The sequence below is a fragment of the Haliotis rubra genome, unplaced genomic scaffold (genome assembly GCF_003918875.1).
Source record: "Haliotis rubra isolate DU_JTF1 unplaced genomic scaffold, ASM391887v1 Scf725, whole genome shotgun sequence".
NCBI lineage: Eukaryota > Metazoa > Mollusca > Gastropoda > Lepetellida > Haliotidae > Haliotis > Haliotis rubra.
In genome coordinates this window covers 120,514-134,867 of record NW_025767441.1, presented here as the reverse complement: position 1 = coordinate 134,867, position 14,354 = coordinate 120,514, and positions in this window count along the sequence as shown.

The following is a 14,354-nucleotide window of genomic DNA, read 5'->3' as shown; positions in this document are numbered from 1 at the left end:
TTTCAAGATCTATCTTCCACTTGTCGACAACGTCATGAAATATTAATCAAGGCTTTTCAACACGCCAATCGATGAAAGTACATACGTTACGCTGTGTGTCTTATGGTTGCAGAAGGTGGATGCTGGTTTATTCAAATAAGGAGCTGTTGCCACCAGTGCATGTAAAGAAGGTTAAATCTAACTGTCACTTGCAGGATCGGCTAATCATTGGTGCAGCTTTAAGATTCGCTCCAATTTTAACATATGTTATACTTGTGATTACACTTTCTTAAAAAAGTACAGATTCTAGTTCTTTTTTGGGGGGGGTTGAGTCCAATCCGAGATTCGAACCCACACCCTCAGAGTCAGGCACCTAATCGCCAGCACACAAAGTCAGCCGCCTGACCTGCTCAGCCACCGCGGCTTCCACAAAAATGGAAGTCGGACAGCTGGTAGTCTAGACTGCGGACTTTGTGTACCCCTCTGATAAGTGTAAATTGGCACGGCTCCAACGGCCGAAAACTATGATTACAAAATGCCATTTAGAAAGTGGTCAAATGTAACGTGTTATATTTGGGATTACACTCTGTTAGAAAAGTACAGATTATAGCACTTTTTGGGGTTGAGTCCAATCCGGGATTCGAACCGACACCCTCAGAGTCAGGCACCTAATCGCCAGCACACAAAGTCAGACGCCTAGACCGCTCAGCCACAAAAATGGAGTGAGTGAGTGAGTGAGTGAGTTATTATTTAACGTCACATCGGCAATATTTCAGCCATATCGTGACGAGAACACTTGACATTGAAATAGAATATATATAAAGATCATAAAACCTGCCGACAAAGGACAGTAAAGCAACTAGAGTATCACAGATATATATGTAAAACTAGTAATTGAATCTAAAACCTTTCAGCGAGAGAGCGAGTTTGGTTTTACGCCGCTTTTAGCAATATTCCAGCGATATCACGGCGGGGGACACCAGCAATGGGCTTCACATATTTTGCCCACGTGGGGAATCGAACCCGGGTCTTCGGCGTGACGAGCGAACGCTTTAACCACTAGGCTACCCCACCGCCCCCTAAAACATTTCAACTATAGGGGACAACACAATATAAAAATGGGCTATAGATCGCCAACAACTGAAGGTAGATCACCATACTAGGAACCATGGGGACTAACATTACTTTTGCTACCTGCATGGATCCTAGCTGGATTTACACCATCCCTTCAGCCGCTGGCGATTGTAGGAAAATTTAGCCAACAGTTAAAATAACAAAAATACTACGTTTAAAATGTGATAATTTATATTTTACTTTGAAAGTTTTTGGACTTACGTACCATCTCAGGAGGACAATAATTTTACGGTACTTTAACCCCCTTTGAGGGTACAGCCACTAACAATCTAAGTTAACAATCTAAACTACCAATCATTAAAATACATCTATTTACAGAACATATTAATCAAAAATCATTAATCAAATCAATTTCTTTTAAAAAACCAAGAATTAAATGAACATGAACAGTGTTAAAAAGATCCTGAACAGTTTTAACATTGAAATATTTATCCCTTATGACGGAGAATTCGACACAGTCAAGCAGGAGACGCTTGACTGTGACTCTCTCATCACAAGGGATACAAAACGGAGGATCTTCACCTTTCAACAAGTATTTGTGAGTATACCTTGTATGGCCAATGCGACATCGTCGCATAATGACCTCCTCAAATCTGGACTGACAACCCAAGTGAGTGTAACCAATATAAGGTTTTATTTCATGTAGTTTATTAGTACCTACTTGGGTGTCCCACTTCTTTTGCATCAGATCACGGATGTAAGTTTCTAATGCAAGATTTGTAATCAGAGTAAGGAAGAAGAAGTGGTGTCACAGACTTGTTGAGTGCTGCCTTGGCAGAAAGATCAGCCAGTGTATTCCCAGAAATGACAACGTGGCTGGGTAACCAACAAAAGACGATGTCGCATTGGCCAGTAGCAAGCTCATTATACAATTCAATAATTTCTAATAAAAGTGGATGTTTACAAGAAAGATTTTTAATGGCCTGAAGACACGAAAGAGAATCAGAAAAGATGATGTATTGTTTATATTTACGGTGTTTATTAATATATTTAAGAGATGTTAATATTGCGTTAGCTTCTGCTGTGAAAATAGAGCTACTATTTGGTAGTCGAGAAGATATTGTTCGGGATCCAGTGACGGTGGCACATGCCACCGCGCCACCATCCTTGACCCATCTGTAAATAAGGATTTGTATGTATTATATTTATTTTTTAATTGATTATATTCTTGTTTATATTGTAATTCATTAGTTACAGATTTCTTAAACTTTGTCAGAATTAGGTCAACTTCAGGCCTCGCCAGTTGCCAAGGAGGAGAAGAATGAAGACGGGAAGGAGCTATATTTTCCAGCTCAATACCGGCAGCAGAAATGAATGGCTTAATTCTTAGCCCAAGAGGCGGAACAAGAGAAGACTTTTTGTTGTATAAATCCTCATAAAGAGGATTGAAAACACAGTGAAATGCAGGATTCGACTCATTAAAATACAGTTTTGATAGATACTGTAATGATAATTTGATACTACGTTGGTTAAGTGATGGCTCATCAGCCTAAATATAGAGACTGTCAATAGGAGAAGTTCTAAAGGACCCAAGACAAAGCCTTAGGCCTTGGTGGTGGACAGAATCAAGTAGTTTTAGGTTGCTTTTGCAGGCCCCACCATATACGATGGAGCCATAATCAAGTTTAGATCGCACCAATGATCTATATAAGTGAAGGAGGGTAGTTTGATCCCCTCCCCACTTTGAATTAGAGACAACCTTTAACAAATCGAGTGCCTTCAGGCATTTAGCTTTAAGGGATTTTATATGTGGCAGAAAGGTTAAATGTGAATCGAAAATAACACCAAAAACCTTGGCCTCCTTCACAACTTTGATGGGAGTGCCATTTAGAGATAGTTCAGGGTCTTTATGCAGTTTGTATGTACGGCAGAAATGTATACAATTAGTTTTTGATGTAGAAAATTTAAAGCCGTTTTCAAGACACCATTTATTCATTTTGTTTAAACACAACTGCATTTGCCGTTCGATGGTATGCATATGTTTGCCACGACAAGAAATATTAAAATCATCCACAAAAAGTGATCCATCAATTGAATCATTTAAAACCTTTGATAAAATGTTGATCTTGATACTAAACAAAGTGACAGACAACATACTGCCTTGCGGGACTCCCTGATCCTGATTGTAATGGTCAGACAGGGTTGAACCCACTCGGACTTGAAATTGCCTGTCATTTAAAAAGTTGGATATAAATTGAGGCAAATGGCCTCGTAATCCAAAGTCATGTAAATCTTTTAAAATGCCATGTTTCCATATTGTGTCGTATGCTTTTTCTAAATCGAAAAAGATCGACACTGCATGTTGTTTATTAATTATGGCATTTTTCACAAAAGATTCTAGGCGCACTAAATGATTGATGATACTACGGTTTTTACGGAAACCACATTGTATATTAGTTATAAGGTTATTGGTTTCTGAGTACCAAACAAGTCGATTGTTGATCAAGCGTTCCATGGTTTTACAAACGCAGCTAGTCAGTGAAATTGGTCTATAATTAGAGGGATCAGTATGATCACGCCCAGGTTTAGGTATGGGAATAATAATAGCATCCCGCCACGACGAAGGAAAAGTTCCAGATGTCCAAATGTCATCAAAAATATGTAAGAGCGTCTCTAAACATGATTCAGGTAAGTGCTTCAGGAGTTGATAATGTATACCATCAGCTCCTGAAGCAGTATCATGAGCCTGGTCAAGAGCAGTATGAAGCTCATGTATCGAAAATGTTTCATTGTAATCTTCCCCATTATCTGAATTAAAATTAATAGGTTTCTTCTCTTGCTGTTTTTGATATTTTTGGAATTCGGGTACATAATTAGATGAGGAAGAATGTTTGGCCAACGTCTCACCTAATTTATTAGCAATATCTGATTTATTGGTCAATAATTGATTCCCATCTTTAAGATGGTGAATGCTAGATTTAAAGCCCTTACCTTTGATATTCTGGATCATATTCCATACTTTTGATATCGGCGTGCGTGAATTATTTTTTGATACATAGTTGCACCAAGATAGGCGTTTATTTTGCTTGAAAGTACGTCGTGCTTTGGCGTTTAGGAATTTTAAATTTGTCTAAATTGTGGATAGGATGGCGACGGAAATAATGTTCAGCTTTCTTCCGTGCCTTCCTAGCCTGTTTGCATTCATTATTAAACCATGGTTTTCGCACATTAGGAATTGCAGAGGACTTTGGGATACACTCGTTAGCTATTTTATGTAGTTCATCTGAAAAACATTGTATTGCATCAGGTATTTCATGAAAAAGTTCAGGTTTGAGTTTAGTAGCAAAGAGACTTTCGTATAAAGGCCAGTTGGCCTTTTTAAAATTCCATCTTGATATTGGAGGAACATCTGACGGAGTTATAGCTTTAAGAAGGGTTGGAAAATGATCACAAAACACATGTCATTGTGGACTGACCATTCAAACTGATTCAGCAGATCAGGGTCTGTCATGGACAGATCAAGGGAAGAATAAGTACCTGTACCAGTATGTAAATACGTGTTGGAAGTACCATTAAAGAGACATATGTCAGTGTTGGAAAGAGATTCTTCCAGTACTTTTCCCTTATTACTAGTATGTGTACTTCCCCAAAGAGGGTTGTGCCCATTCAAATCACCCATGATGATACATGGCTTGGGAAGTTGATCATACAACGCCTGTAGATCCACATGCTGAAGAGATAAAGATGGAGGAACATAGATTGAACACAAAGTAAAAACAATGTACAAAGTTATACGGACAGCAACTGCTTGGAGGGGGGTATTCAGACAAACAGGGCTATGAATAACACCTTGCTTCACCAGAATCGATGAACCTCCAGTTGCTCTAACACCCGGAGGTGAGAAGAAATTGTAAGAATTGTATTGTCTTAAGTCAAGTTTCTCAGTAGTTGTTAAGTATGTCTCCTGTGAACAGAAAGCTGAAGGTTTAAAATCCTGTATCAGTAATTGTAAATCATTAAAATTATTCCGTAGTCCTCTGCAATTCCACTGAATGATATTATGTGAGCCATTCATGGGGGCTCAACTTGAGATCGGGATTGAGGTCTACTATTCTTCACAAACTGCGAAGGACTGACCTCCATGTCAAGAGGTTCAAATTGACTATGAACCTCAACAGCATTTGGAAGTGAAGAAGGTTCCTCCAAGCGCTGGAGGGAGCTGGCTTTTCTTCCCATTTTTTCCTTTTCTTTTCCGGGTAAATGGTCTTTGCCCTGAATTGAATTGCTTTTGGTTTTAGTCACAGATGTAATTGCTGGTAAAGGCTGTAAGGGCATAACATCAGTTTGAGATGCTGATGTTGTTGAAGTTTTAGTGTCAACTTGCGGATTTGGAGCAACTGTGTCCAGCGTAACTTGCTGGTCGACCCATGATAGTGTCGTTTGACAAGCTACAGATACTTTCACCGGAACTGGAGTAGGTTGTTTCCCAAGCCATGTATCATCATGGGTGATTTGAATGGGCACAGCCCTCTTTGGGGAAGTACACATACTAGTAATAAGGGAAAAGTACTGGAAGAATTTCTTTCCAACACTGACATATGTCTCTTTAAAGGTACTTCCAACACGTATTTACATACTGGTACAGGTACTTATTCTTCCCTTGATCTGTCCATGACAGACCCTGATCTGCTGAATCAGTTTGAATGGTCAGTCCACAATGACCTGTGTTTTTTGTGATCGTTTTCCAACCCTTCTTAAAGCTATAACTCCGTCAGATACAACGGCTGAAAAAGTTTTAGCTGACAAAGAAGACGATGATGATTGTGACATCAATAACTTTTTAGCCTCATGATACGAAACGTTGTTTTTGCACTTTAGTTGGAGAATTTTGGATTCATGTTCGAAAGCCGGACACGATTTGGAGGAGGCCAGATGTTTTCTGTTGCAATTTGGACATTTTAAAGTTTCTGTAGTGCAAGTGGAACTCTCATGAGTACCACTGTAGCGGGAGCATACAGTGTCACGATTGCAGTTCTTAGCTCCGTGACCAAACTTTTGACACTTGTAACATCGGAGAGGGTTGGGAACGTAAGTCTCAACTCCGATATTAAAATAACCGGCTTTAATATTTGTTGGCAGTTTTGGGAGGGAAAACGTGAACAGATAAGTGTTAGTCATGACAATATTGTCATTTTGCTTTTTAGTGAAACGTTTGACATCAGTCACTCCTTGAGTCCTCATTTCAGCGACGATGTCATTTTGACTCATGTCAGATAGAAATCGAGCACGATCTCGTACAATTCCTTTACATGAGTTTAATGTTTTATGTGCCGAAACAGAACCTCAACATTGGCAAATTGTTTGATAGATAAAAGGTTCAATGACTGCTGTTTTCGCAAACACTCCACTAGCAAAGAGCCAGAACGGAGGCGAGTGACATTTTTCACTTCTCCACAATATCCATTGACAGCCTTTGAAATCGCAAAACGATTGAGTTTAATTGGACTGTGATCTAAAGCCTCGATGACAATGAATCGAGCCCAGGAATCTACAGTAATGTCATGATCATCATCAGACGAACTTGCATCGAGATGTCGTCTTTTGGAACCAGAGTGTATTTGAGACATAATGAAAAAAGGGGGTTCGACAACCCTGCTCCCCACCCACCATGGAGTGTCAACAAGGACGGTGTCTAATTGCATCGGATCTCCAGAATGCAGACACCAGGGATACAGGAATGTTATACTCCAGTGAGTATGACACAAATAGCAATATTTGTATACCAAAGTAAATGCCAGGGAGGTTCTGCCCAATGACAAGAAATTGGACACATACTGAATTTGGAGGTCAAAATCACCAGATTTGCCCATGAGCCACCGCCTTCTGGCATAGGACTCTAGGCAAATATAAACAAGTACCATATAATTTTAAATGACAACATTCAATATAAACATTATAGAAATGTATAGAAATTTAAATTTGAATGTTTCCATGCGCAGGGCATGGCGTGACCAGCCGATTGATAGAACCGGGCCAGTTCTACCACCCGTCTAGGTGAAGTAAGGGGCGAAGTGGTGTGTTGGGCAAAGGAACACGGTTCCAGGCTCCCAGTGCCCTCAACCACCAGACACCCGTCCTCCACCGACACGGGGGCGCAACCCACGGCAAACGGGTTGGTGGACCAAATATTCCCCCGGGTCTACTGGTCGGCTCGGAGTCAGTATAATGTGTCTCAGTGGGGTATTCATGCTTAACTGCGGCATGGTATCTCAATGAGCTAGCACTACAGAACCAGCTGATGTCGGGGCTAGTACAAGCAGCTACACATACACACGTATGCACGTTGTCATATGAGCGAAATAATCATCAGTACGACGTTAAACCCCATTTCACTTCGCCTCACCTCACTTCACTAAAGGATGCTGAAAAAGATTCTCAGAAAGAACGATTCACTGTAGCTATGGAGACAACTTCATGAAATATACATCAATATATATGGCAATCGATGGAATTGTTTTCGTTACTGAGTTTATCGGGAACCCAGACGGTAAACGCGACTAGGTGGTAGTTTGTTCAAATGAGCAGCTGTTGCCACCTGAATCGAAGGTTAGATCCAATGGTCACTTGCAGGATCCGCTAAACACTATTACAAACGTAGGATTCGCCCCATATTATGACCCATGTGTCTCTGCACTGTACTTTGACATCACGGATTTCTTGAAAGTGATGCACGTCTACAACCATCTGTATATGGGTATGATGCATACTTCATACTAATGTTCACTTAAATGGTTCGTGAAACTGCCAACATTGTCGACTAATGGGGTCAATGGTATTCATTAACTTTGCGGCTTGAGGGAATTAGTGATAGTGTGTGAATAAGTAATGTTTTACAACGCCTTTAGCAATATTCTATCGGGGAAAACCAGAAATGGGCTTCACATTTTGCACCGATGTGGGGAATCGAACCCGGGTCTTCAGCGTGACGATCGAACTCTTTCACCATTACGCCACCCCACCGCCCCTGGGGGAAATACTCTAGTGTTTATTATTTTGCCACTTGTGAGCACCGATCTTGATCATGTCAGGACGATGTACTAGAAACAAACGCAGCCTTTTCTCATCTATATAGCGTTACCTATCCTTGGCCTCAGTCGTACACCGGTCAGTAGTTTATCCAGAAAGAGGCGGAAGATGTCACCATATACATCTACACTGCTGCCTTCACGTTCATTCATACGTAAGTCCCAAAACATTCGAAGCAAAATTTAATCTTCCACTTTTTCACTGCCTACAATCGCCAGCAGCTGAAGGGATGGTGTAAATCCAGCTAGGGTCCATGCAGGTAGCAGAGGCACTGAAAGTCCCGATGGTCCCTAGCATGGTGATCTACCTTCAGTTGTTGGCGATCAATAGCCCAGTTTTACATTGTATTGTCTAAAATAGTTTTCTACTTTAAAAAATACATGCTAGCTTGTTTTAACTATTTTTGTGATACTCTAGATATTTTACAGTCCGTCGATGACTGGTTATTTAACTACTTGTATTTATTGTGTATGTATAATATTTCCCGTCGCTATATGGCTGAAATATTGCCGAGGTGACGTTTAATTTTAACTCACTCACGTTCATTCCCAACAAACGCGTTGGGTGACACGGGTACGGCACAGTTGATGAATATGTGTGAATAACTGTGTCATGTGTGTATCACAGAATCAGTATTTGATACACCAATGAAATGAATCGAAAGACAAAAGACAAGTACCCCCTCCAAACACATACTTTTGACATTTCTAATGCCTTGCTTTGTCGGGTAACTGTGGAATCGCCAATAAATGGGAAACGTTGTTTTATCGCATTTAAATAACTGCGTTAACTCATGTAAGTGTCATTTCAACAGTTCATTATCAATGTGTTTCCCTTTTTATAAGTGTAAGTGAGCATGGTTTTACGGCGCTATTAGGAATATTCAAAATTGGGGGGGCAACCGAAGTGGGCTTCACACATTCATTCCTTGTGGGGATTCATCTTTCTTAAAATTGTGTTTGTTGACGTCCAACAATAGTTGGATACTAATTTTGTATGCACATCATGAGCAAAATGAAGTATTAGAAGCTTATCTAAATTAGATAATATTTGTACATTTATAATCTACCAATGCTACTTATGTGTTTTATGTTTGTGTAGGTACGGTAAAGACGTGGGAGGTAGTTCGGTAGTAATGTCGGAAACCAGACTGAGAATAGTGTAGGTTATGGCCCAATGGTGGGTAACTCAGTAGAAGAAAAATAACGATATATTAGAGACATGTATTAGCATACCAAGTTGTCAGGGCATACACGTAAAACAAGCTGCGTGGATATGGGGATTGTCTAAACGGGTTACACAAAGATTTCAGAGACTGTGCATTGTTTGTATGTTCGTTTGTAGTTCACAGAATCTATCTATAAGCCTAATGTAGTATTGACAGCACACCAACAAATTGATCATTGCTGCAGCATGTTCATATCACAATGCAGTCAGTACTTGGACTCACTAGTAGATTAAATTGAACTGAACGGATTCGTCCAGTGCCATTGGAAAAGCATAAATAACATCATTATATGTCATACAACTTCATTACATATTAGAAAGTAATAAATAACAGTAATTATGAAAATGTTAAGTGTATGTCTCTGCATCCAAACACAAGTTGGCTAACAGATAAAGAACGATTGTTGACCAGTTACTGCTGGTTATACAAAACAAAACCTGCAATACTGCTCAATCCTCACCATTCCGCTGGGTAAATCTTAGCTGTTGATATATACACTGAATATATTTGTTTAAGTTCTAAAATAGTTGAACTAACATGCAGCGCTACAAGTTGCAAAGTAGGTTTGTAATACACGTGGCTTTGTAATATTAAACAAGATTGTCAGAATATACCGATCGTCAGTGCAAAAAGAATACCCAGAATACCTAATACAGTTTCAGTGTAATCTTACCTTGTTCCAGTTCATAATTGAACTGTATATGAAGTTCGTCTCGTTCGCACCACCCTCTAGATACTGGAGATCATTAAAACCATTTAGATGACACGCTCTCAGACCTGGATGAAAATTGAAGGATTTGCACAGTCCGTATGATGTACATTCAGCGGCACATGAGAACAGAGCTGAATTCTCGATTATCTTAAACGTTGATCCAAGCAGGCGTTTTCCAGAAAGTAGATCCGGCATACATGTATTGGTTAGCGGAATCACACTCAAAAATATATGGCAACCAATGTACATGATTTCCAAAAGACCAAAACAATAACGGAACATGTGCAACATGATTTGAAGCAATGATCTAGGAAGATGTGACTGAAGGACCCAGGAAATTGACACAAAAACGACGCTGCACCTCTACTTCTTTTCACATTTAACACAACTTCCACATAAATTTCCATCGTGATCACCAATCAAATTGGAGAGTTCACTGAGTGTCTGTGATGGACGTGAAAGGGTCCACAAGGCGAAATTTATGTTTCTTTTAAAAAGCAGCTGTTGCCATCAGATGATGATTGCTCCAGTGATGATCTTTGTCCGGTAAGTACTGTACCTAGAGGCCATGGGATTCTTTAAAGTGATTCATGACTACAATCGCCTGTATATACGATTTGGGTATCATGAATATATCATAACACTAATGGCTTAAATGTTTCGTGGAACTGGCACCATTGTCAACCATATAGATCGGTTTCGTTTCCTTAACGGTTCAAAGTAAATAATGGTGTTTCCATTAGCTAATGAGCGGTCCAGAATCGATCATTTACAGGCCGCCGCCATATAGCTGGAATATTGCATAGTGCGGCGTTAAACAACCAACCAACCAACCAAAGGTAATGGACAACGTGTTCATAGTGTTGCAGGTAAAGTTTTCCTTTGGGAAGATTTCATGAAATAAAACACATTTTCTCTTCTATTTAACCCCAGCTGTTATTGCTCTCAGTCATGTAGCGACCAGTACTATATTCAAAGGGTAGGCGCAAGATAGTCACTATGGGCAGCTTCACAACTGAACTGAGGGCTCCCCTGAAAATACCTCAAGGAAGCGTGGCATACGCATGTGACTACAGTGCTTCACGTTTGAAAACATTAGCTGAATAGGCGTGACCAACGAGTGCGCCATTTGCGTTAAACAGAACCGGTTTCTGATTACCGCACCACATGAATAGTCAGATATAACTATAAGATATTGTAAGATGTGAATATTGAATAAATAGGCGGGCCATGTGCCACCAAACCGTAGAAACAGCCAGTCTTCATCAGTGGTTTGTGGCTATTCATGAACGATTCTAATCGGTTCAAGTCCGACCATTGAGTGGAAACCAAACTTTGTGTGAAATATACCTCAACGGAAATAGAGATGCAAACTTGAATATTTACAAGGATAGGTTATTGTTATGAGTGAAACTGTAGTCTAATATACAGTTATGGTAATGTTTGCTTGTTCCTCGGTTTGTTTCAACGTTACATATTTTATTTTTACATATTTGCGTTTCTACAGAGACCAGTGTGCTGCATGCCTCGTGAAACACTGTTCTCGCGAGCTGGTGAGGCAATGTTTGCGTGACGTCATCACCGCTTATGATTCATGAACATGTATGGTAACACGCTCTTTCACCTCTCATCTCTTATCTTCTTCATCGACCCGTGAAGATCCGGGATTAAATAGATCTTCAGCAACCCACGCTTGCCACAAAAGGCGACTATGCTTGTCGTAAGAGGCGACTAACGGGATCGGGTGGTCAGGCTCGCCGACTTATTTGACACATGTCATCGGTTCCCAACTGCTCAGATCGATGCTCATGCTGTTGATCACTGGATTGTCTGGTCCAGAGTCGATTATTTACAGACTGCCGCCATATAGCTGGAATAATGCGGAGTGTGGCGTAAAACTAAACTCACTCATTCACTCACTATCTTCTTCATCAAAGTAGTTGTTGACGTTGTCTGAATATAAGCAGATGCTATAAGATCTCACATATATGTGAATTACGCAGCGAATAACCATAAGATAATTAACTTTTATCAATCTCAAGTTATAATTTTGTTTGCTTATTTGTTTGACGCCGCCGTTAGCGATATTCCAGCTGTATGACGGCGGCCAGTAAATAATCGAGTCTGGACCAGACAATCCAGTGATCAACATCATGACCATCAATCTGTGCATTAGCTTGTCAAGTCAACAAACCTATCGCCACCTCTAACAAGTATCGTAGGCACTTTGGCGGCATATGGGTTTTATCAGGGAATATACACATGTTTGTATATTCTCTGAGTTCAGTTAAAGTTGCGTTGTATAATCTAAATCACAGTGCTGTCAATATAAATGAAATAACAGCAGCTTATTATCATGACCATCAGCACAGCCATGCACAGGACGGTTATAGCCCGGGAAAGCCACATTTAAGAAAAACAGAGTTGAAAGTGGTGTGGCTCAAACGGCAATGGACATGGTTGAGTGATCGTGTGAATTTGGCTCTCCCGGCAATGCGCTGTCAGCTAATCCATGTTACCGTAAATAATGTGAAATATTCATAATGTAAAACCTAGAATCCAGTTGAATTATTCGTGGGGAAAAGTCCTGGGCCCCGTTCCTCAAAGCGATCGTAGCGCTAAGATGATTGTAACTCCCATACTTTAACATAGGCTTACGACTGTCGTAGCACGATCGCTTTGAGGAACGGGGCCCAGATCCAGCAAACTAGCTGCTGTCTCACGTAGGTACTCAAACACCTTTTACGAATTATTTATGGTTATACAACCAATTATTTCTTTGAAGCATTTTAACTTATGGGAGGGTCAATTCAATGTTTTATCTTTTCTGATAACTGTTTGAGATAAGAAATATTGTTGCCTCAATTATTATGTTTACATTCATGCTAAAAAGGTTTTTAAAAAAATAATTTAGAAGAATGACCATTTATTGCACAAATATACTTATAAACAACTACATATGTGACGCCTAACTCTTTCCATTTCATACCTGTTTTCAAGCAAAATTTATGACTAGATTTTCCAGAATCAGTAATTTTGCCGCCGTTGCAGTAATGACATTTTGATTTAAAGTTGAAACGTCACAATAAATGTGATTGAAAATTTCTCTGATGATGCAATATACCAAACATATATACCAAATTAGTTTACATGAAGGCACTCGCGGCCCAGAGGTTTGTATTTGAAATGTGGCTTTAGTGGCAATTGGTATTTTTCAAATGTGTCTTTCCCGGGCGGACATCGTTTTGTATGTGATATCGAACTCCGTTATAAAGATCGGGATACTTTACAGAAAACGATCAAGGCGTAACAATTACACAGAACATTATCGACATATCTATCGATTCGGCCTATACTAAATTCAAAGGGTAGCGTACAAGTCTTTGAAAACATTATCCAGAAATAAATGTATTTGAACTTTTTAGCTGATACATGCATTATTTCGTGACGGGCAGGGGGCGTTATCGACATGAAAGCACGGCGCTGAAGAGTTTACCGAACTGTTGAAACATGACTTTGGAATATTCATGAACAGAACATTGAAAACAAAATCTTCTTTGTACTTTGTGCCTTCTGATAATTATGTTGCCTGACAAAGTGCCTAAAGCATAATTATTTAAATAGTGTGATTGCTCCTATTTACCTACAAAGGATTAGTAATGTGTATATAGCAACAAAAATCGACTGTCAAATACACGTATTCACTTTGATCTGCCCTTTGTTTCTCTCATGCAATTCAGTTGGTTCAGCTGAATCAGCAGGTTTTCACAGCGTGTTCGTAAATGCATTGTGTGATGTTTACAGTGCGTCAACACTTTTACATGTAATGTTTATGATTGTTAGTGTCTTAAAGACATTTTCGTCAGACATGACATACGATGCCCCAAAACGGTATTTTTCTGTTTGTAATGAATGTGTTACGAAGTTTTCTGTGCTTGATTCGGTAAGCTGACGTTAACGCCATTTAACTACGTTTTTATTCAAACTGTCAATGTCTGCAACGTCTCCGTTTGTCTGATGTGACGATGCAGTTTGTGGACTCGATAAGAACGCGCATCGAGTAAGGTCGTCCATCTTAGTTGTGACGTCATTGCAGCGGTTACTTTTAGTGCTTCTGATCGCATGCAGCCGAGGGCATGTGTGTGAAATAATTTAAAAAGGACAAGTCACTAAAGTAATTTCGATCCATTGTGATCAATGGGTGACGCTTATTGAAAAAAAAGGTATTGATTCCCTTACTCATTGTGGCTTTCGCAGCGATTCGCGGAACCGAGG